Genomic DNA, 24,086 nt, shown 5'->3' on the forward strand with positions numbered 1-24,086 from the left:
TCGTCTTCCTACAACACAAGAAAACATATAATCGCCCACATATCTCTATACAGTTGGATAATATTCTATGTCGCGCAGCAGAAAGGTCACCGACGTGTTCCTTGACCTTTTTGTTCTCTTTTAAACTTTTAACAATCAATTTCCACCGACGCTCGCGGCTTAATTACCCAGAACAAACCATGCTAGCTGATCAATAACTCAATGTGCAACTCTGCCATGATGGCTTTTCTCCAGCTTGGAGGACGCGACAGCAAAGCACATTTCTTACTGAAGCGGTGAGCGATCGTTTCTCCACACCACGCAGGGACATGGAATGAAACTACTCGTTATCTTCAAAAGCGCTTAGATGATCAAGCTGTAAAGCAGCTCTTTGACTCATATTTTCTGAAAATGTCTTGCGCTCTATGAGCAAAAAAAAAAAAAATCCTTCAAAAACAATTAAATTACTTAAATTCTATGTGATTTTAGTTAGTCAACTGATTATTGTTCAGTGATGCTGTGTCTGTGTTTAAATGAAACCTATTGTATTTTTTTTTTTGCATTCACACCAAGTATTTAACCAGAAATATGAATTAAATACATCCAACGTACAAATTAATGTATTTTTATTTTACGTTACGTAATGACGTCGTGATTAAAGTTATCAAAAAAAGTAATAATTGACGAACGAGTTGTTTTTAAAATTGCATTTAAAATCTAATATTAACCTTTTAATTTAAATGTCCCAATTTCTTTATTAAGCAATATGTTGAACTGACATTTGTTTAAAAAGAATCTCATCAATATGCACTATTTACGTGATAGTCACTATAATTACTTTTAATTCAATTTGGTTGAATAAGGCTACATTTTGCAAGATAAAAGGAAACCCATTTTTGCTCCTTTCAAAGCAGCAGCAGCAGCAGCAGTAGTGTTGCAGGACCGAAGAGGACCGGTCTGAGGGAGTCTGATCAAAATAGGCTTCCTCCTACAAAAGCCTTTTTTTCGATAAGTAGGGGACCTTTGAGAAATTCAAAGTCAAAAAGGAACTTGCAACAGAATGAGAAGAGCGGGCCAAAAGCATGATTCATACTAAATGCTCACAAAAGAACTCTTTCCAGGCAAAAAGCTTTCTCAGTATTCCCCAAAACATATCTTTCCCCCTGCAAAGAACAAAGGGCCTGGAACCCCACAGTGAAACGCTACAGTATACGATAATGTCAGGAGGATTTACTGTAGGAGGGAATGAATATTCCCATGTGAAGTGGCGGTGCTCTATTAAACAGAATCAGGATGAATGAATGATATATTAATTACGGTTTGGCTTGTTTTCGTCTCAGCATCTAAACATGTAAGAGTGGATGTGAGCAGCAGACTGATGGATGTTTGGAAGAAATATGCTTTTCCCCCTGCTGACTTTGACAAGGCAAACACTTTAAATGGTTTCTCAGTTTCCTGACTGCACACATTAAATACACCCACATGCAGCTTTCAGCAGGCGGAGAGATGGTCAGAAGTTCAATACCAACACAAGTTGTTGGATAACATAATCTCTCTATTCTGCAACCTCAGGTCCAACATACTACTGTCAAAAAAAAGAAGAAGAAGAAGCTCTGATTCAGCTCTGATGCCAAGAAGCCATTAGACAATGTTCTTAAGAACGCCTTGACCGACTCATTGAAAGATCTTTTCGATTTTTTTCTTTCACGATACAGATAAAACGTATTCAAAATCAAGTCCCCAGATCTAGTTCAATCTAGTTCTATAAAAGATTGAGGGAGGATTTTGTGAGTGAGCTTGCTAAAAGTGCAAAAGTCAAATAAAACAGAGCTGTTCAAATAAAAAAATTCTCTTCTTGGCTTTTTGAGTGGTCTAAAATTTTGTCAGAATTTAAAGGCAAAAATACGTATTCTGTTCTGCGTATTTACATACAAGGTTATGGTTCAAATTAAAATGCTCATTGTCATTTTACATGTTAATTACATTATTTTATAATGTAATTAGTAGCCAAAGTTGTGTATTTAATCAACGGCATGGAAAGTAAAAATAATTATATTAAATTGAACTAGCATGTTGAAATCTCTCTACTTTGGTCCATAACTCAAATCTCCATAGTGACAAAAATGTAAAAGAAAATTGAACATCTTAGTCTTTATATTATATTTTAAATATGTTTCTAATTAAAAAAATAATAAATAAAAAAAATCTTATAATCTCAGGTCCACAATATATTTCGTCTTGTGCTTGAACTGAACTTCAAATTAATCGAAATACATAAAATAAACCAAAATGTTCACTTTTCCATTAAGTTTTGTATACAATTTGAAAAACTTTTTCGTTCGTTTTTTTTCAAATTTAAATATAATTTGTTATGTTGGATCTTTTTATTTTTCTATTTGTATTAATATGAATGAATGGAGCATCTCAGCCGAGCTCATCCAATTTCACTAAAAGAGACTATTTAAAGCACAAATCATTTGAAAATGTAATTTTTTACAAATTGAAAATTTCAATTTTGGCACAATTTTCAAAAGGATTCAGTCCACTTTAAAATCACACTGATGTGAATCATGTTCTATGTGCTAGCACAAAAATAGGCAAAGAGGGAACCACTTTTCATAATCCATTAGTATTAACAGCACCATCTCCAGCACAGGTAAAAAAAAAAAATAACCATGGTGGCTAAATGTCAGGCTTTAACAGGTGCAAAATGTCACGACCACTATGCTCATCCAGATGCCATCCTCTGAACAAACGTAGATAAAAGCCTACAGAACTAATGTGTCAGCCTGGGTCTCTCTCAAGGCCTAATTATTATAAACAAGCCTCTGAAACATACCTCTAACAATCACCGCCACATTCATTCATGGAGACGTCTCAACAGTCTGTGCCTCTACTCCCAGCAAATCAGCTCGATGCAAGGCACCGGAAATCCTCGAGACCCCTTGAGCCTCTAGCTGTCCTGATTTCAGCGTGTGTGAGAGAGAGAGAGCGCTCGGGCACCGCGCAGCCCAGAGAGAATAGTCCATGATGAGGACGCTTTATGTCTCCGCTGCTGGAAATCTGCTGAGCTGAGCTGCTCGAGCCTCGGCACAGTTGGTTGCCGGGCCGGCCTGGACTGAGCCGGCGACTGTGACATCTAAAAGGAGTAGGGGACAGAGAGAGAGCGAGGAACTTGTGCCCCACAAAGACGCCGTGTCTTGGGCCTTTGTTGCCTCCTCCAATAGACATGCAAGGATAAAAAAAAGACCTGGGGTCGCACAAAAAAAAAAAAAAAAACCCACAGTTGTCCTGCAGTGCACTCTCAAACCTCTACATACACCCTCTGGTCCGCGGGTCAGATGTGTGTGTACACACACACACACACACACACACACACACACACACACACAAACAATTGGCACTAGAAGAACAAAGTCGAGGCAAATGCAAGTACAGGCTCAGAGGAGGAGGAACATAAACAAAGAGGGGCCCTGGGAGCATCCGTTGGCCTGCTGTAACAGTGTGACAGCATGTCATGCATTGCTCTCCCTTGTTCTTCGCGGTTTGTTTGTGTGTGGCGAAGAAGAAGAGGTGGAAAGTCTCTGGTCCCGGCTGGCGCGGCGACTTCCTCATTAACCAGGCAGGAGGGACAGCGGGTGACAAGAGGTCCTACCGCCTCCGACGGGTTTTAACAAGAGAAGTCTGGTCAAAGACAGCGCTGCAGACTCCTTTTGATAGAAGTGTACACTGAAATGGCAAAAGATTGCCTGCGACTGTCTTCTGAGGACACAAAAGTAGAAATATGTACTGTGTGCATTTACCGAGGGTTACAACTCAGGCTGGTTACAGTTCACAGGAGGTTGAAATTTACATTCAGTGCCGCAGTTATGACATTACAGCTCAAAGAATCCATTCCCTGGCTGATGCAGCTATTTTAAACTGCAGTTCATAAGAAGAAGAAAAAAAAACAGAAAAAGATTTACTGTAGCAGAGTTACTGCTCCTAAAACTAAGTAAATTTAGGAGAGGGGAGGGAGGTTGCTTTGGAAAATGGTTGCTTTGGAAACTCTGCAGTGAGCCTTAACCTGTTTGGCTACTTCTATTTTAGTGTGAGGAATTAGAATGATGCTCACATACTGGCGAAGGTACATTTTTGTGAAAGCACGTACTCTCGCTCAGAAAAGTGTGGCTGTACATACAGTATGTTTCTGTCAAAAGAGTAATGCTGTTTTTTACTGCTGATGCCAGTATCAAGCAGATCAAAAACAATCTGGATTTCTACCAAGGTGTCATAGAGATCAAGTTTGATACGTATCATAGCTAATTACAATAGGATTGTGCTCATATTCTGCATTTTGCTCACTGTGCCTTTGTAATAACACCGCTGCTGTCAAAACAGTTCAAATTTGCTTTTTATTGCATTTTTAAAAAAGGTGAATGCATTTTTCTAAACTACATGAAATAATAATTAAAAAAAAGGTCGTCGCAATCTGTCCCAAATCGAAGCTAAAGCTAAACATTGACTTAAAGGTGTCAATTTTTCATTTCATAGCTCTGTTTGACTGATATTTTAGGTGAGATGGCAAAAACAAAAGTGTGCACACGGCATCTCTTTCTCTTTGCGATCGATGCGGAGCGAGCGTTCAACAGGGATAACTCACGCACACGAGAAAAACTGGGACATGACTTCCGTTCGAAATAATTCAAAGGGAGAAGTGTGGAGTTTATTCCAGCATCTTAAACTAAAGAAACAGAACCCAACGCAAGTCATGTAGCTTGTTTTCACCTCCAATTAAAATGCTCCGAGAGAATCGGAGGATAGAAACTGTGTTTTTCGCTCAAAGCGGGTCCTAATTGGTTGGTAGAGAGGTAACACCGGTGGTTGTGCTGATTCCCAGTCAGGTCACATGACGGGAAAGCCAAGAAGAACCCGTAAAGACCTACTTTGTCTTTTTTTAGGTGGGTTAGCAGGTCAACAGTTTATGCCACATAGACGTTAGATATCTGAAAGCTGGCTTGTTTTATTTGTAATCTAAATAACAATCAATTTATTAAAATCAATCGTGAACGCGTATAAAGGCTTGGAACATTGTGATGGAAGTATGTAACGGCCATTCTCTTGCTCATTTATGTCTAATAACTTGAAACAGCAATTTTGATTCCATTTGTTTAATAGATTTGGTGCCAAAATCGACTCGAGAATTATAAAAGTGTAGAAACATTTCTCCAAAATGCCACATTAAGACATCAGGACTGTCTATAGAAGAAAAAGCATGCTGCGATTTGGTATCTAAAACGTCTGACATTTGGGGATTTCTGCAGGAAGGTACTTTTATATACAGCGATGTCAAGTTTCAAGACAAAGGTCTCACTCATTGGATCCACAACAGTACAATACCATTTTTAGAATAGGCAAAAATAACTGAATTTGAATGCAAAAATAAAAACTTTTTGCCCAAAAAAACTGCATGGGATCATCATGAAGGGGGAGACTCATGGGTAACATAGAACCCATTTTCATTCAGATATCTTGCCGTGAAAGGGACCCCTTTGAAAATCTCTAACTTTGGAGCGTTTATCCAGCATGACATGCTTGGTACCAATGGAACCATCAGGTCGTCTAGTTTAGATACCAGCATCTTCTCTCTGGCTTTGATACTGAGCCCGCTACAGCCATGACGGTCACGATCGCCGGGTCTCAGAGGGTTAAAGGAACCGCCGAAGCGTGAAAGATATGTCGGTACTTTACACCGGTTTCAATGCTAGCAAAGCTGTATCAAAGGTGATGAAGACGTGTGCATATTTACTCCCTCTTTGTGTGTGTGTGTGTGTGTGGTCCCTTTATAGCTTCCTGACATGTCATTACCGGCGCAGCACTCCTCCCTGGCTGTTTTTAAACCTGCTCAATATGTGAAAGTCAATATGGTGCCAGCCTACTAATGTGACAATCCTCACCAGCTATATTAGCATACAGCACACACCCCCCCCCCCCCCCCCCCCCCCCCATCACACAAATCACGGAAATAAAACACCTATTCAAGCAATCGGAGACACCCGCATGGAAACACAATTTTCATGTTTAACTCTTTTACCGGTGGAAAATAGCTCGCTGCTCGCCAACAGCTTTGTCTGTGAAGTAGACCAACACCTTTCACAGTTCTCCAGAGAAAGAGCTGATGACAGCTTCGCATTAAGGCAAGGCGAGCTTATTCATACAGCACATTTTAGCAGCGAGGCAATTCAAAATAAAGATGGTGCAGCGCGACCTGCGAGGACCTTCTATTTTAGAGAGGGTGAAGCTTGATGTGCTTGACATTTACCGATTTACCTTAGTATTACAATAGAAAGTCTTTAATCAGAGCGAAACTAAATGAGCCGAACAGACATTTCATCTACTTCTGAGAATGTTTTAAAAGAAGTAAAAACAAGATTACAGTAAGCTGGGGCGTCACCGGAAATCCCAAATCTCTCTGACATGTTTGCCCGTTCGCTCGTGTGATTCATGCACTCCGAACTAAACGTCGCGATGTCTCCGGCAGCACCTCGGAGGCGGCTTTGTGTTAATTCGTTAGGCTGACGTGGTCACGAATGCGTTCGCAACTCGGGTCTGTCGGAGTGTCGGCGCTGCGTGTGCAGAAAAAAAAAACAACAACAGGTGGAATGTCATTTACGACGGGGAGTTCACAAAATAAAGTGAGTGGGGGAGAAAGAAGGACTAATGAGATGTGCTGAACACTGAATTAACTAATAATCATGAAACAATTAGTTCAATTAACTGCTCCGATGATAAGTGGCAGTCGCTTCTCTGTTTTTCTGCCACTGGAGGCAGACAGGGAGTGGAGATGAGGGCTCTGATTGGTCGATTTGAGATCCAATTGCAGTACAGTATAAACCACAAAAAAACCCACATATATGATTGGCATATGACTGAATTCATTAATGATTAAATACGTTATGTTGTTATCCAAACAACGTATTTGGATAAATGGGTTGATAACCAAACTGATCTATGATTAAATTACAATAACTCTTAAATGCCTTTATGTGGAATTTCCAATTCCTTACTGGGGTATTTATTTTCTATCCAAGGTTTGCGTATTATAAGTTTGTCTGAGCAGCTTTCAGAAAGGAGAATCAAAAAACTCCTTATATCCAATAAGAGCTGCTTTTGGGAACAGAGATAAAATTCTTACTGCATGCTTTAAAAAAAAAAAAAAAATGCCATTTTGTATTACTCAGGCCAAGCTTAAGCCTTGAATTTGAGGATTGGCTTATTTGTCATAGTGCCAAATAGGCAACATGCCAATATGGATTTTATTTTTTTTAACAGTACGCCACATAAAAAAAAAAGTGGACTCGACCGCATCACAGATTAGCAAACATTCTGTTCGAGCATTATGGAGGACGTCATTGTCAAACTTCGGTTATTCATTCTCGCCACAACACCACGACGCTGTCATTGTGCAAAAACAGCCGCGCAATCAGAACACACACATGCAAATGCACCTACACACAAACACACACACACACACACACACACACACACACACACACACACACACACACACACACACTTGACTTTAGGCAAAACAATGTCATAAGAGAATAATCCAAACAACAATGCTGCTGGCTGGTGTAGATAACATACTGTATGCTCGTAGGGGGATTTGAATAGAAGTGAGTGGGCGTGCAACACTTCTCCATCTTTCTTTTTCATTTAATTGCTAAGTTACCATTTCAGAAGAATTACTGCGAAGGCCAGTGTTCCGTCTAACCTACATTATAAACCCCCGCGGTGGAAAAACAAGGCTAATTGAGTGAAATTAATCATCTGGACACAGGTCTTGTGCACCAGTATGAATGCAACCTTTCAGAGAAACATCTGCGCAAAATTATGTTTTCATTTGTGCTTCACCTTGAGAGGGTTGGCTGAGCATCCAAGTTGTTTTGGAGGAGCCGGTTGTTGACGCGACCAACTGAGAGCGTGTCACACATGCTCACGCGAAGAAGAGCGAGAGCTGCTCGGCACAAAAACAAGCGCCGGATCGCCCCGGTTCCGAGCAGTCACCGAGGAATGAGGTTCGACCTCAAACCGCACCAGCGCGAGTGCAACAAATATCAAGCTCAAGTCTCCGGGGGCCCTCGGTCAGGTAGCCTGTCCATTCTGGCATTTCATCATCCAAAGTCTGAATTTTTCACTTGACTGGAACTTTCATCGCTGCAGGCAGTGGGAGAACACACTCGCAACAAACCAAGTTGTCTTTAAAAAGTCTCCTCGTAAAATAAAAACCTAAACATATTTGTGCAGTCAGTGGGCACAGATTAGTTGCTGTAGGGAGCTGAGCCGGTGCTTATGGAGGCATTATCTACACGCCATTGTGTTAGGAAGCGTACTGTGGGTGTCAGTGATCCGTCCGGAGCTAACGGCTAACATGCAGAGGTTCCATTGAGTTACATAATGATGTGCTCAGGCTCTATTAAGTAAGATGAGTATTGGAAGAAGGTAAAAGTACGTTATGACCATAGACTGTATAAAAGAAGTGGACGTAGTCGTCATGACGTCGCCATCTTGGATTACGGTAGTCGCCATCTTGGATTACGGTAGTCGCCATCTTGGCTTTTTGCAACTGATTAACCGATGAATGGAAGTGACCATATTTGGAGTGACGTAGAGACGGCGTATACGGCTCTGGTAGCTCCAGCAACCTGTCAATCAGTGTAAGCCCGCCCTAAAGCATACTCCACTTTATGGTCTATTTGACTCTAAATGGACCATCATTTAATTGAAGAAGACTTATTAGTGATTGAGACCATTAACTCATGTTTACATCGTGTACTGAGGTAATAAATCAAGAGAGAAGTAGGGTCATTTTCCCCTGACTTCTTTTTGCAACCGGAGGAGTCGCCCCCTGATGGCCATTAGAAAGAATGCCATTTTTTAAAACACGTCACCAAAAAATATGTATATACCAGCTGCTATAACACAACAAAATGACAGCAAATATGATCGGAACCTGGCTGATATGGTTCATAGAGGACCGGCAATCGGTATCCACATTTTGTCCAACATTTTGTTACTCGATATCAACATATTTGCACCTAAATCTGCACTTTCCAATTTTCAACTATAAACGTGAATATTTTAATGTGTCTGTGACTAAGCAATTAGCTGTGTGTACAGCTCTGGGTGATTAAAGGTTTGTGAGCTCTGCAGGGTTTATTTTTATTTTAGCTGACATATGAGACCATAAAAAAAAAAAAAATGACTACAAAAACTACAAAAAAACCGTTAAAAGTTCCGGTTGAACTCCCCCCCCTAAAATGTAACTAGTAGAGTTGCCATTAGGGAAATACAAAGTACAGCTGCCCTTTAAATGTTAAAAATACTCCATGGAAATGATGTGCCAGCCCCTTTAAGGATAGCTGTGAGATTGTTTTGAGTATTTAAAGTGCAAACATACCGAACATAAAAAAAAACAAAGTGTAAACTCCTCTCAAGCACTTATTAAAAGTTTAAAGTTACTTTCCACTCCGCCGCCTCCGCCTGCAGTCTCAGCTGTGCCGAGCGCTCTTCTCCCTTTCACATTTAGGACACGTACTGGCGGTCCAACGCAGATGCCAGAGCATATGTGTGAGAGAAAGCAGATACGCTCCCCTGCTTGTCTTACATGTCGACTGTGTTTATGAAGAGATTTTGTTTGTGTACATTCCTTGCGAGCTCTGCCCTTGGGTGATACCGTGCCTCTACGGGGCTACGTTTCTTCACAGTCGACCCTAAAGAGCAGGGCGACGCAACTGCAAAAACTAAAATAACTAAAATCCCCAATGTCACCAGTGCAGCCTAAGATAAATGTCACCCCCCCCCCCCCCCGAAGACAACGTGTGTTTACTGGGTAACTTTGTGAAAGTCATGGCAGCCCAAGCAGAAAGGTTGGTGGCGGGGTTAGGTTGTATGTGGGAGTCTTCTCAGCAGACTGCACACCTGAGATGAGCTCCCAGAGCCTGCAGTGGAGTCAGGCGAGTAATCTGTGCATTTCATCAGATTTCTTTCTCTCTCTCGTTCCCCCTCTCGTTCCCCCTCTCTCTCTCTCTCTCTCTCTCTCTCTCTCTCTCTTCTTTCTTTCATTCCTCCTCCTCCTCCTCTCCTCCCGCTTCTCTCTGTCTCTATCTCTCTCCGGGGATAGAAAACAATCTATTAGACGACTGGACTGCCCCAAAAAAAAATTCTGATTGTGTCCAGCATGCTCCAATGCTTATGTATGGCTGGTGTGTCCTTGTAAAGTTGTAATCTAAGTTTAACTCTCTAATACAATAGTTTTTTTTTTTTTTAAATCCTGCACTCCAGCAAGCCGCATAACATAAGAAAACAATGTCGGAGAGGGAAGGGAGCAAAGCGACTAGAATAACGATGGCCGCAGCCTCGAGCAACAAAGCCCATTCTGTAAACTTAACGGCAACGGCGTACGGTTCCGCCGCCTCAGCGCGTGGCATCTCACTGCTGAGGAAAACTTTAACTGGATCAAGCTGACGGAGCGCACCATCCGGCCTGCAAAAGATCTCTTGATTGCAATTGGGGCCATGCTAAGCCTACAGCCTCTGTGTGAGCGTAAGTTGTAGGAGGGAGGGGGGGGGGGGGGCATTCCTGCTAATGTCTGGTAGAATTTACTAGATGCCCCCTCGTGCATTATCAAAGCCGTTTAAAAGTTTCTGGGTAAGGCAAAAAAAAGTTTGTGAACATTCACAGTGAACATTAGCGAGCCAACACCGCTGAGCTTCTTCTGGGTTTCTTTCTTTCTTTTGCCGAGATGTTGCGGGCGCATCTGCTGCTGTTTTGGATACCGCATTCCCTCCCTGTTGCAATTACGCCTCCTCATTAGAGAGAGAAACATCCGCTATTGACTGACTTCCTGGTAACATCTGCTGTGTTTACACTCGGCCTCTTTGATAGCGCATCGCAGCCTATTTCACGGCTGATGTGGGGGGAATAACACGTCGACATTTGACTTGTGGCAATTAATCCCGTCATCTCTGTTTGAGATTCAAACCCCTTTTGAGGTGTAACCGCCATCCACTTTGACACTACTTTGCACACACGATCAATTCCCTCCCCGCTGACCGAGGCCCAGCGGGTGTTTTCGCGTAGCCAAAAAGGCACCGCTCCAGTCCGAGACCTCACGGCAACACTCAATGCACGATACGGCTCCGAGCGACAGAGTGTTGCACTTCAATCACAAAATCCAGGCGACACATTGATCTGGGATGGGACCCAGAAACACGTGAGCGGACTAAAATGGGGCTCTAAATATTCCTTTCAAAAATGCTAAAAACGTAACTGTAGTGTGCAGCGGTGTTGTAGGAGAGAGCACCTAAAGAAATAGATGAAGATTCCTCCTCATTCACCTCTGTTATTACCGTACAATCTGTCAACGTGTGCATTTAAACATCTTAAATGGATTCTTAAGGTGAATTTTTATGTGTTGGACTTTTCCTTTGTTTTCAATGAGTAATCAAAGTAACAAGAACTGGATATATTTGGATTTCTTTGTCTTTCATCCTGCCTTTTTTTTCTTCCACTGCCACCTTGCTGAAGGAGGCATTATCAGGCAAAAAAGAAAAGAAAAAAAATTAAGAAAAATGTCTAATAACGTCAGCAACAATGGAGTATAGAGAGATCAGGGAGGCGGAGAGAGAAGCAGAGAACAAGTGGCAGTTATGGCGAGGAAGGAATGTACAGAAGATGAGAGGGGAAGAGGAGAGGGGGGGGGGCTGAGAGACAACAGCATGGGAGGGGTGATGCCGTTTGTTCGGGCTGAGTGAAAGACAATTGCAGTGAAGAGGACAGGTGGGGAGGAGGGGAGGAGGAGAGTATAGGTTGAGGAGAGGATGGAGGAGGGAAGGGAGGCGTGGACGCGGCGGCGGCGGCGGCGCCCCCCCCCCCCCCCCCCCCCCCTCTCTCTCGCACGGCAGGGAGCCGGGGCGGCTGCACTGTGTCCGTGATTATGTGCGTGGAGGAGTCGGTAGCTGTCAGGCTGTTCGGGTCCCCGCGACTGTGCCGAGCTTTATCTGTAAACCCCGGTGATTAATGGAGGCGGCGCCGCGTTCTGCACGGAGGAGGAGGCGGACGAGGGACGATCAATCTTAATGAGCTATCCGCCGTCCCTATATTAACCGTGGAGAGGGGGGGGGGAGGTGTAATGTATGGGGCTCCTGGCGGGGCTCCTCTCCTTTAAAATACGATAACAAGGGAGAGCAGCATACGACACACCGCCGCCGCTCACCTCACGTTTCCTCTCATCCCCCCCCCCCCTCTGCTTTCTGGTGCCGACTCCTGGGAGCCGGTGCTGTGTGAGAAACAGTAAGACGTCTCAGTGAAAGGCATCCTTAGCGAAGTTAAAGAGACAGCGTCGGGTACCTCGGCAACAGCCTAGCAGTCTGAGGGCCGCTCCTGTCGTTCTGAAATGAGGCGTTTGAGTCAATACATGTGGGCCCCATGTGGACTCGTGTGCTGAGGTTACTCTTAACGATATCGCCTTGGCACGCCGCGTGTTCATTTAAGAGAATTACCTGCACACACACACACACACACACACACACACACACACACACACAGTCGACAGTGATTGGAATAAATTTCAACCTCATAAATAATTTGGAACATTCCGGGGCTCTTGTGAATTCCTTTTTGGTTTCCGCTTGAGCTACCTAGAGTTACAGGAATGCTGTGAGAGAGATAGAAACTACAAGAAAAAAACACTTATAAATCCATGCATTTCATATTCAAAGTTAAGCCTGTTTTGAAATCATAATAACCCCTAGTTCTGCTTTAGCTAATCCTGATGCGGATAGCTTTAAGATAATCGCCCAGCACAACACCGCAGTGACTTTAATTAATTTACCGCCGCAGACGCTGATCCGAGTCAGCATATTGGAAATTAAAATAAAAAAAAAAAGAAGAAACAAGCCAACAACGCTTACACCGGATTCGGAGTTACATTCGTCTCTGTGAAAGGTGTACTTTGGTATAATTTGCAGCGAGGATGTAGTGGAGATCGTCTGCACTCTATCAAGTGAAGGAGAGGAGAGGAGAGGAGAGGAGAGGAGAGGAGAGGAGAGGGTTTAATTAATGTGCTTGCCACGATTAATGGTCTCAGTGTGGCTATCACAAGCTGGCTGTGTGTTTTTAATAACTGGTCTGAACGGCCTGTCGTGCTACAGCAGTGTGTTCCCCGCGGTTGAATCAAAATGTATGCATCGCCGACATAACTGATAATACTGTATGCTTTGCAATAACTGCGCGCTACTTCAGTCCGCGGACAAATATCTCCCGAGAAGAGAGCAAGCGATCTGCAGAAAGACGTCCAAGAAAATGAAATGTCATCGCGTAATCCAGTTACATCGTAAACCAGTAAACAAACGACAAAACAATAACACAGCACGTCGATTCCCAAATAAGCTTCTGATGAGGAACGATAAGTGGCAATAAAAGTCTCAGCGATAAACGTGCACAGAACCGATGTGCACGTGGACCGTAGTGGTGCGCTGTCAATACGCTTAAGTTACTGTGAGGAATTTATGGATTATAACTGGTCATGAAACGGTCTCAATCTAATTTCTTTTTATTTATTCTTAGCGCCCGTCATCGGTGCCACATGGTTTGAGTTTCGCGCGAATTCAGATGAAATCGCGCAGGTTCACCAGGAACCCTTTCAGCTCAGACTCCCAGCAGGGGCCTCGGGCAGAGACCAGCCCACTGCGGACAAGAACCAGAACCAGGACTGAGCGTGGGCAGACTATCAGACCCCTGCTGCGCTATAATGAGAGGTTTTCTAAAGGGAAACACCACATTCGGCCTAAAAAAAAATCAGAGTTCCTTATTGTAGCTTTTAAAATCGTATTGAGACTACAGGATGTGACAGATGAAACGGTCACAGCAGAAGAAAGGTGAGAAAGGTTTTACTTTGCTACGCTCTCGGCGTAGCAAAGTAAAACACTGATCTTAACTCAGCAAGGCATCTTAATTGCATTCACTAGCAGATCCGGGGCTGCTTGGTCCCCAGATGACGGCTGATGTGAGCTGACTGGAAGATGAACTTCCTGGGCAGAGAGGAGGCCGTGGACGACGACGCGCTTCCCCTCTCTTATAGTAGTGTGAGTGTGTGTGTGTGTGTGTGTGTCGTCCCCGTGTGCATTTAAGCATGTGATCGTCTGTGCGCATATGTGTGTCCCTACCGATATGTGTGTGTGTGTGTGTGTGAGAGACAGAAGGGGACGGGACTGGTAAAGGTTAGTGAGGTGGAAGGGAGCATTAAGACGATGTTTGACATGAGAAAGGAGGCGAGGAGAGGAGCTATAATGCTCAGTAAGACAGCAGGTGGCCCGACAGATCTGTCCCGTGACCCCGAACTGCAAATCTCAACTCCAGTTTCCCAAACCGTGCGGAGACTTGTGCTTCATCCGCTCCTTATTTTTAGGCATTTACCAACAACAACGAAAAAAAAACAAAAAACTCTGACGTATTTCCATCAGCGTCACAGCGTGCCGAAGGACCGCACAACGCAGCAGCCGACAGTCATCTCAGCTCACGCTAAGCCGGAAGGGGGGGGGACACAATATGAAAAACATCATTTGAGGGGCTGGAAGCGGTAACAGCGGTAACCTCTAAGTCGGGCTCGGGACACGCGGAGATGATAACTGTCCCCGCTGAGCTCGGCACTCGCTCCTCTTGGGTGATATACATCAGGACGGCCATTGATTTTAATGACTTGGTCAATAGACACACAGCAACTCTGCTCTCAGCACCCCCCCCCCCCCCTCTCTCTCTCTCATGTTCCCCCTCTCTCTTTGATTCTATCTCCTTGTCTTTTTATTGTCCTTTTTTTACGACGCCACTCATCCTGCATCCTCACATTTTACCGACGGTCGTGACTGCTGCGGCTCCAGCGTAGTTCAAGTGCTCGGTGACATTCCTCTTACCGAAATTAAAAACAGACAAAAGAGTTTTGATTTCGTACGCTGTGACAGGCAGGCGTTATGAGACGGCCTGCTGCTGCTGCTGCGGATGGGGGTAACCAGGTAGGCGGATCACAGCCCCGGTGACTGGCGTCTCTCAGTAGGTGACGAGGTTAGAGCTGCCTCCCGGCTGCTCCGCGTGAATCTTCACATGAATGACTGGCACACGCGTGGCATTTGCGCAGACGTGCATAAACACGCAACGTACTACGAAACAGCAACGCAGACGCATACCTGTACACACACACACACACACACACACACGCACACACACAGACAGACAAAAGGAGCACACAGTTGTTGATGTGCCCGCTGACGCGGAGCGAAGACAAATTGCTCCCTTTTGAAGGCGAAGCATGATCAAACACGGAGTGTGATTTCTGTCACTGTGGTGGTTTGGCTTTAAGGCTGCGGGGCTGACATCTGACAAAACATCCATGCGGTCACATCCAGGAAGTTGTGCGGGCGAGCGACCCCGCGCACGCGCATTCGTACAGTAGCACGCACGCACACACACACACACACACACACACACACACACACACACACACACACACACACGCACGGTGGTCTGTAGTGCGGCTGGATTAAGGATGCAGAGCTCCGTCAGCTGCTCTCAAGAGGACTTTGCCATCAAAAAGCCAAAAAAAAAAAACCTCCTCTGCAGATCAGCGCTTACCAGCATTGTGTCCAGAGGCTCAAGTAGATATATACGTTGATATAGTATCCGTATATTTAATGGCAGCAACACAGTCGCTTAAGTAGCGGCTTAAGTATTCAAACCGTGTGGGTCCAATAATCACTTCTGAAAACCCTCTGATGCACCACCAGGATTTGACCGTGAACACTGCAGCGTCGTCTTTACTATTTAAATGACCACTACGGCTGCCCCTCTATACTGTGGTCGACCTCATTGGTTGTTCTGGTCTTAGTTGGACTGATATTTCTTCAGTCAATTTGTACATTTTACAGATTCTTTTAATGCTAAATGACTTACTTCCTGGGGAACGTGTGAGCACGTCTCTGGTACACACAAGACTTAAAGCAGCGCTTTTACAGATCGTGTCGATTAAATCAACTCATTGTTTGGTCATTAGAGTGTTGGTGGACTAAGAACGTCTTTGGTTGAGGACTAGCTAAAACATCCTTACTAAATAAGCTGGGGATACGTTCTTCTTTGGACCTCTGTCAGGGTGATAATTCATGAGCTACTTAAGCAAAGTCAGTCAGGGGCACAAAGGGCATCTCATTTATTCCTTTCTTTTGGCTTTTACCGCGGGAAGCCCCAACCGAGTTCACCCTGCATGATAGTTGTGTATGAGGGGGTTGGTATCACACGTTTAAATAATGCATTTCTTGAGAATGAAATAAAGCCCATGTGTGTTTGCGAGAGGCAAAAGACACACAGCATGGTCCGTCCGTCTGTGGCGGTGGGCGGACGCTTGAACTTCATTCACAGCCTCGTTTTATGCCAGACATGTTCGTAACCCACAATCCCTGCCCTGGGATCAGATCTGCCAGCCCTCCTATCCTCACCTCAGCCATTAGAGGGCTGCAGAAACACTGACTTCTAACCTGTAGCTGCTTTCCTTTCGTTTTCACAAACTGCTTCTAGTTTATTGTTTATTTATTTGTTGAGGTCTAAGCAGAGGGAGAAAAGTGCCAACAGCAGGTTACGATCATTTTAACAGGGGGGGGGTAGCCAGAATGCAGGTCACAAGAGCTTCGCCTCCATATTTCTACCACTATGGCGCGACAGCAGGACCGCGCGTCCCGCTTAATGATTTAGAAAACAGAATGCGGAGAAGCTTTTTTTTTTTTTTTTATCGGACCTCTCGGAGTGAGCGAGAAAGCAGGAGGGAGGAAGTGACAGAGATGATCAGAGAAGCCGGGAAGGCGCCGGCAGAAGGACGGCAGTGGGCAGCGTCTTGAGGGCAGGCCGATCGGGGGGGTGGCATTGTTGTGATTACAGCCGCTAAGTTAAGTGTTCCTGTCAGGGGGGAGAGAGAGCGAGAGAGGTCCGCTCAGGAGCCCCAGCTGAAGAGATGTCACCGCTAATTTACCAGCGCTCGGCGCTTTACCCCGTTTCCAATGTTCTCGTGACAGTACTCGGTACTAATGCCCAATGTCAAGGAGGGATGATAAAACTGCAAAAAAAATGGTTGAGGAGATGTGAGATTTCAAGTGCCTATATTTGCAGTTTGACCTTCATAGAGGCCTGCGCAAGATTTCAAGTGTGTATTGTGTCTAGAATTCGACGCGGGGACGCTTCCCCCTTCTGCCTTTGAAATACAGCAGCTGGACAAACTGTAGCCATGCGGCCGAATACATAACGTTATCATAACGTGAGTCACAGCGACAGTGTTTGCAGAAGTTTAACAATCCTTACAGCGTTTTTTTCCTTTCCCCCGTAAAATGGATCTGTGTAAATACCGTAATTCCCAAGTAAAGCCCAGCTTCTTGGGCCTGCGAGAAGGAACGTCGATGCTTTTGACGTGCACATGGTTAATGTATCGCGACGGTCTATTCTAAAAAGAAGATATTAAAAAAAAAAGGTTTCATTCAATAGAAACCGGACCAAGCTGTCGAGCTCGTCTAATTATCCACTTCCAATTCTACCTGCAGTCTCATTTCAATGTATCGCAGGCAGTCTCCAAAATAAGTGCTTTTGTTTGTTTTTTCTTTTTGTTGCAATCTACAAGTTCATTTGCACACATTTTATTGATCAAATAAATTAAAAGCTTCATTAAATGTGAAAATTGGTCGGGGAATTGCGAACATCTGTTTCTGGCGCCCTGCGCCATAAACTCCAAGGTTAAACCAAACACCAATTTACGGCTCGCACACTCAGGCGTTGGAGTCGGGGGGGGGGGGGGTGGCCACGGAGCACCTTCACAAACAAGTCAACAAGGCTTCAAACGATCTCGGAGAGCGACGCGAGGGCAGGGACCCAAAGCTCTTCCTGCCTCGTGTTTAGTAGGCCTGGGGAGTATCGCAAAACCCGAGAGCGGCGGAAGGATAAACCTGACACACTTTCAACCCATTTCAGTGCACAACAGCACAGGGCGCTGCTGCCGTGCAGTAGTTTTGAGATCAGTACAACATGTTCTCTCCAAAGAATCCACTGTGGACGGTGTTAGAGGGTGGTTTTTTTTTTTTCCTTCTTTTTCCAGAAGCGGCCATCTCACCGCTGCTTTAGGTGCACCTCCGTTCTCTGCGACCTTGGAGCAGCTTTGAAGCGAATTGGCTTGGTTTGCAAGTTGTATTTCCACAAGCCCTTCGCTCGAGTGTTTGCAGCCTTGTTTATGACTGTTGGCATCTGAAGCTGCTCGGGTATACAAACAGAGGGCAGAGGCCTTGTGCGTTTCATTCCAGCAGGGCCTCGAATAAGGGGAGGTCACAAGGAATAGAGAGCTGAGCGTATTGATTTAATACCCAACACCTCCCTGGCTTAAAATCACTTCTAAACTCAGGTCGCCTGCCGAACGGATCTGCTTTGATTTAGCCTTTCAGAGATGTTCGTGACAGGTTCCATATCTGGAAGAGAGACATTCACAAACATCCGCCTGTGCGGAGTGCGTCGGCTGAGGTTTTTTCCGTGCTTACCTTTAGGATGTCCCGGGTCACTGAACTCGTACTTCCCCATCCCGACTGTCCGCAGCATTTGCAGCCCGTTAGGGCCGTCCTGATTGTCTCCGGCTGTCGGCTGGGCAGCCACCGCCGCCGCCGCAGCCACCGCCGCCGCCGCCGCCGCCTGTCCGTTGGTCAGAGGCAAGGCGGGGTGCTGGATGAGGCCGGGGTGAGAGGTCAAGTGGCCGTTGCCCATCACGCTGTGAGGGTTCGGGTGAACGACGTGGTTGGCTTGGGCGGACAGCTGAGCGGAGGCGTACTGAGGCTGGCTGGGCATGCTCAGCACCATGGAGGGCGGCTGCTGGGTCGACTGCGGCGTCAGCTGGAAGTGGGCCGTCATGAGTGGGTGCTGCGGGGGCACCGGCGCCTGGATGGACGGGGTTACTCCTATGATGGGTGACTGCGCGGTCACACTGTGGCTAAAAGAGGGCGGCTGGGGGAGGCCGTAGGAGTGGGGCAGCAGGCTGGGCTGGCTCACCGCCGCTACCGGTGCAGCCCAGGTAGGACCTGCAGACCAACACACAGACAGAAGAAAGATGTATCAATCGCATGTACAGCTTTTTATTCCATAAAAGCAAAGTGAAAGAGCCCATAACAAGGGGCAGATTGATTTTAAGTCTGGTATTAGAGGATCAAATAGAGACAGAAAACAGCATGAGGAGACAGACTCCAGCTCCAGTCTGCTCCTCTCCACACCACGAGTTGTCAGTGCGCTGCTCCGCTTCAGTCCAAGTTTGTTTTGGACTTAATATGAAAACGAAAAAGAGAATGTCTGAAGCTCTGCGCCCAAGATTATCATCACAACAAGATTAAGGGAATCTGCTACAATGCTTTTTTTCTGAATGCGAACGCATACATGCTCAGTGAACGCACCATATCTGCGTAGGAGTCTGTGTTTACCCAGACACTCGGAGCCAATCATTTCTCTACCCTGAGGCGTTAGATGCTGAGGGTGTGCTGGGAAGACGCGGCGGCCATATTGGCTCTGAACGCTGCCTGCCTCCCTCCCTCCCTCCCTCACTCACACATTGGCTCCTACTCCCTCATCTCTAGCTCCTCCTGCCATGGTCCAGGCTCCAAAAATAGCCCACCACTCTGCCGAAGGGGCCAAAGGCTAAATCACAGCATGCAAAAAGCTGCGGAAAAAAAAAGTGCACGTTATTCATCATACCGGTCCTGCTGATATAATAGTCCGGGCTGAGAAGGATGGAGTGGGTGGGTGGGGGGGGGGGGGGGGGGGGGGGGGGGGTCATAGAGGACTCCAGAGGCCAGTTCCTTTCATAATTCATGTCATTCAGCTAATTGGCACCAAAACTATATTCAATTTCCCTTATTTCGTAGCCCATCTTGATAAAGGATTCTAATGAAATGGGTTGGCGTAATAATTCCACATCTTATGAAGTTTTTTAATGCAGTGATAATAATTTGACATGCCATATATACATTGTGTCTGTCCCTCCATTTCTGTGTTCTTGCCCTTCACCATCTCACTCATCTTTTAGCAGCAAAATGTAGAATGAGTTCGGCAATTTCTTTTCATTTTGTCGAATTTTCATTACCGTGACCCAACATTGACCTACATTCATACAGTAGGCCTTTGCTGCGACGTCTAACAAAATGAAGCAGGCGCATTAATATTAAATGCTATGTGTAGAAATACGGTCGTCTTCAATCTCCCCTTTCCACATGCAGGGCTCGCTTTAAAAAAAACAAAAACTCCACTTATATGATTTTATTTATTTATTAAGTCTAAATCGTGGCATGGAAACAAGAACTATTTTCCACACAAGGAAACCGAAGTTGAAACAAAACTACTCTTTCAAAGACAAACTTTCTTCCAACAGACACGGCCGTGAAGTTTTTTTCTGTTGAAAGAAAGCGTTGATTAATTCTGCCACAGTTGGCAGAAGAACTCTCTGGCAACACAGTTCAGTGAAGTGTGGAGAGGAGCTGGCTCCGTCGCAAACGCCAGTCACAGTTTGAAATGGCGCACACGCGCAAAAAATCAATATGCAACACTATGCTCGGATTTGAGTGTCATATGCGACAGTGAGCTGGGGGTTTGTGACATCTCACTCTCCTCGCGCTTTACTCCAAAGCTGTGGTGTGGGGTGTGGGGAGCTGCGGTGGTTGGAGGGCGGGGGAAGCTTCATTCACTTCCACACAATAATAAGACCTCCAGAAACTTCATGGCCAATTCAGCCAGCCCCCTCAATGCACAGCAGGAGTGCTGTGGTCGCACAGCGGGGGGGTGTGGGGGGGGCACCGCTGCGGAGCTCCATGCTCTCTTATCGCCAGCGCATCCTCCCATCGTGAGAGTACCTCCTACAGAAACATCCCTCTTGGGTAACCGATCAAACCGATGAATAATTAATCCACGAAGCAATCTATACGGAAGATATGCGAATTACAATTAGAGGGGCGTGAGTTGAACAGGCAGCGGCAGGGTTCTGAAACATGTTTTTCCGAGCGCGATGCTTTGCTACCACTGAGTAGCAGCTGTCTGCAATCTGGATTCGTCGAGCTGGAATTTCCACTGGAGCGAGCTCCGTGCCAGTATTATTCTTAAATGAGACACATTTATGATGAGCAGGAGGCAGAGGCCAGCAGAGCAATGGAAGGAAATGAACCGCTCCAGGGCAGAGCCATTCTGGGGGAGTTCATTACAATAAGAGTAAAACAACCTCGACATCGGCTTAACTCCTTAACGTCGGGGTCTGCGCGCTGCGCTGCGCTGTACACAATGTAAAAGGACACGAATAGAATAAGGTCGACGTCTGAACTCGACCTGGCGGAGATCGCTTGGAAGGACGTCACCACATCGATTTCATTCAGACTGAATCAGCTTGAGACACCAAAACACGAACAAAAACACGAGAGCGGAGTGAAGATGGAAGGCTGTGAAGGTGCGACGTGGATTCACACTTATTTCTATGTTTTTTAACTTCTCGTTCTCACACTGCCACTCCTGTAACGCAATGCATAAATGAGACGGTTTATGTAAAGATGGTGTTTGCGAATGTTAATTATGCGTGATTTGTGTATGTAAAGTATGCATGTTGAGGAGGCGAGCGTGTACTTTATGTGGGGCAGGGCAGCCAGCGTGCCTCATTAGCATTTGGATACTGGTGCGGCTGGCCGGGGCCGTTTGGGGGTGCGCAGCGGTCCGTGTGCGCGCATGCATCTGCTGTGTGAAGGCGGTGGAACCACCCGATGTGTCCGTCGGTACGTATGTAAATGCCGTGTGTGTGTGTGTGTGTGTGTGTGAGTCGTTACCGGTGGGCTCGCTGTCTCGATGTTGCTTGGCGGGGGGCTCGTCCGTATCCCAGGGTGTGAGCTGGTTGATGGGCGTCTGTCCCCACCTCACTCCTGGAGCCAGCAGCAGTCCTGGGGTCTGGCTGTCTCCAGGAGACAGACCGGAGACCTGCAGCAGAGAAACGGAAAAACACCGCCGATTAGAGCGTCGCATGAGGAAAAAGTGCGAGGATTAAAACCAAACCGCCTGATCTTTAGACCCCGTACTTGTTTGCAAATGGCTCGGATATCGTTTTTTTTGTCAAAAGCTATGGTTTGATTAAGTATTTCATTTTGTAGCTTGAATGAAAAGTGCAACAAATCACTTTTTTTTTTTGAAGGTCTTGAAGCGAGCCTTGATGCTGGAGAGTGGCATATAATTAGCAGTGAGTGAGTGCTGATTACAGCCTATATGTAATGGGATCAAGGGCATCAGAATCTCGTTCGCGGGCCTCAAGAGTCTTTGCAGAAAGACCAGCATTTCTTTTATATACTAACAACAATTAACTTTCTAGTGTGGGCTACATTCAAATTCAGATCCTTCCCCCTGAGACGTTGTATAGCTTAATTTTTGCAATGAATTAAACATTGTGTTCAGTCAACTGAGATAATAGAATTCTGAACACAAATACGACAAATAGAGTAAATAGGAAGAAATCCGTTCGCAGGGATGGGAGTAAAGCAAGAAAAGTAATTTCAAAAAAGAAAAATGAAAAGCTAGGTGACAATGTGTGCATGGTGGTAAATCCAATGCAACTTCTCCAAACCAAACTAAGAGTTCCCTAAGCCTTTCTTTGCACTCAAAGCTCTAATATTTTTTGCTCTGGTGGGGGGGGGGGGGGGGGGGTTGAAATGTTATCAGGCAAGCCCAGGCTGATGAAAACACCGGGTCAATCACCACTGGACCCCTGAGCAATATTCGCATCTCCCCGTCTGCAGCTTGGATGCTCGGTCTAACAACCAGGCAGGGAGAGCCTGATCCCCCCCCCCCCCCCCCCCCCCGCTCGCCCCAGCCAGCCTCCTGAGTTAATAGAAAAGACCTGGTCACCAGAGCCCCCTCCTGTGTCTGTGGCTGATCCCTCCATCCCTCAATTCCATTATCCTCCCTGACACCGCCTTCCACTTTATCAAGAGCGCCGTCGAGCATCCCAACAGCCGCGCTGACGGAGGCCCCCGACGGAGGCCCCCGACGGAGGCCCCCGACGGAGCGCGTGGCTCGCCGCACCACGACGGCAACAAATGCAGTCCAAAGAACCCGGTTTCACTGTGCAGCTTTACATATCGGATCAATCCCCTTTCAGGAGAACTCACCCTCTCTACTTTGGGATGGATTTATCGCAGCTTTGAGCGGTGTGTGTGTGTGTGTGTGTGTGTGTGTGTGTGTGTGTGTGTGTGTGTGTGTGTGTGTGTGGGGGGTTTAACACTTAAAGACACGGTATTGACGCAGCGCAACATCTGCTCTGTAATAAAAAGCTTCACGAGAGCAGACAAGTTCAATGAGTATCACTTAGTTGATGAATTCATACTGAAAGTTATCTGACAGTTGGTAAGTGCTGAGGGCAAAGAGAGGGAGAGAAGAAGAAGAAAAAACAGCGAAGGCAAACATCTCAAGGCAAAGTAGAAAACAGAGTGATGGAGTGAGAGGATGAAGCTGGGTTTAGGGGGGGAAGACAGGCTGTCAGGTCTTTTTGTCCAGCTCAACCTGTCGACTTCAGACAAGAGAAAACTGAAATGGTTTACTCAGAGAACGCCCTGAGTGCTCAATTCCACCCGAGAGCCCTGGAGACTCGGGGAGGGAGAGTTCGGACCATTTTCAAGTTGAGGAGTTGTTTTCTATAGCCCACTATTTGTTTTAATGAGAGTTTTCCTCCCTCTCGCTCCGTGTGCTTTACTGTATTCCTCTCCAGCCATGCTTTACCTTCCCCTATATACGGGCAACTCCTCATTAACTCGCAGCATTGACTCTCACTTTCCTCCAGCCCCTTGCACCTGCCTCGTAATATTCTCTCATTAATACTCCCACCCATTTATCGCAAAACACGAGGAAGAAAAACAGGAGGGGCGAAAAAAATAAAATAAAAATAAAAAGTCTCTGCTGCTGAAAGGCAATTCATCCGTCACAGTTTTAGTGCACCAGGAAAAAGTGAGAAAGAAGAAGAAGAAAAAAAAAAAAAAGGTTCTGAGTCAGCACCA

General features: G+C 45.7%; 1 pseudogene; it reads right to left on the bottom strand.

Moving 5' to 3' along the window:
• Positions 1 to 24,086, bottom strand: part of LOC137880059 (kelch-like protein 29) — a 65,745-nt pseudogene that overhangs the window by 11,433 nt on the left and 30,226 nt on the right.

The sequence above is a fragment of the Cebidichthys violaceus genome, unplaced genomic scaffold (assembly GCF_023349555.1).
Source record: "Cebidichthys violaceus isolate CVI_PGR_0920_01 unplaced genomic scaffold, fCebVio1.0.p SCAF_260, whole genome shotgun sequence".
NCBI classification, from domain to species: Eukaryota; Metazoa; Chordata; class Actinopteri; order Perciformes; family Stichaeidae; genus Cebidichthys; species Cebidichthys violaceus.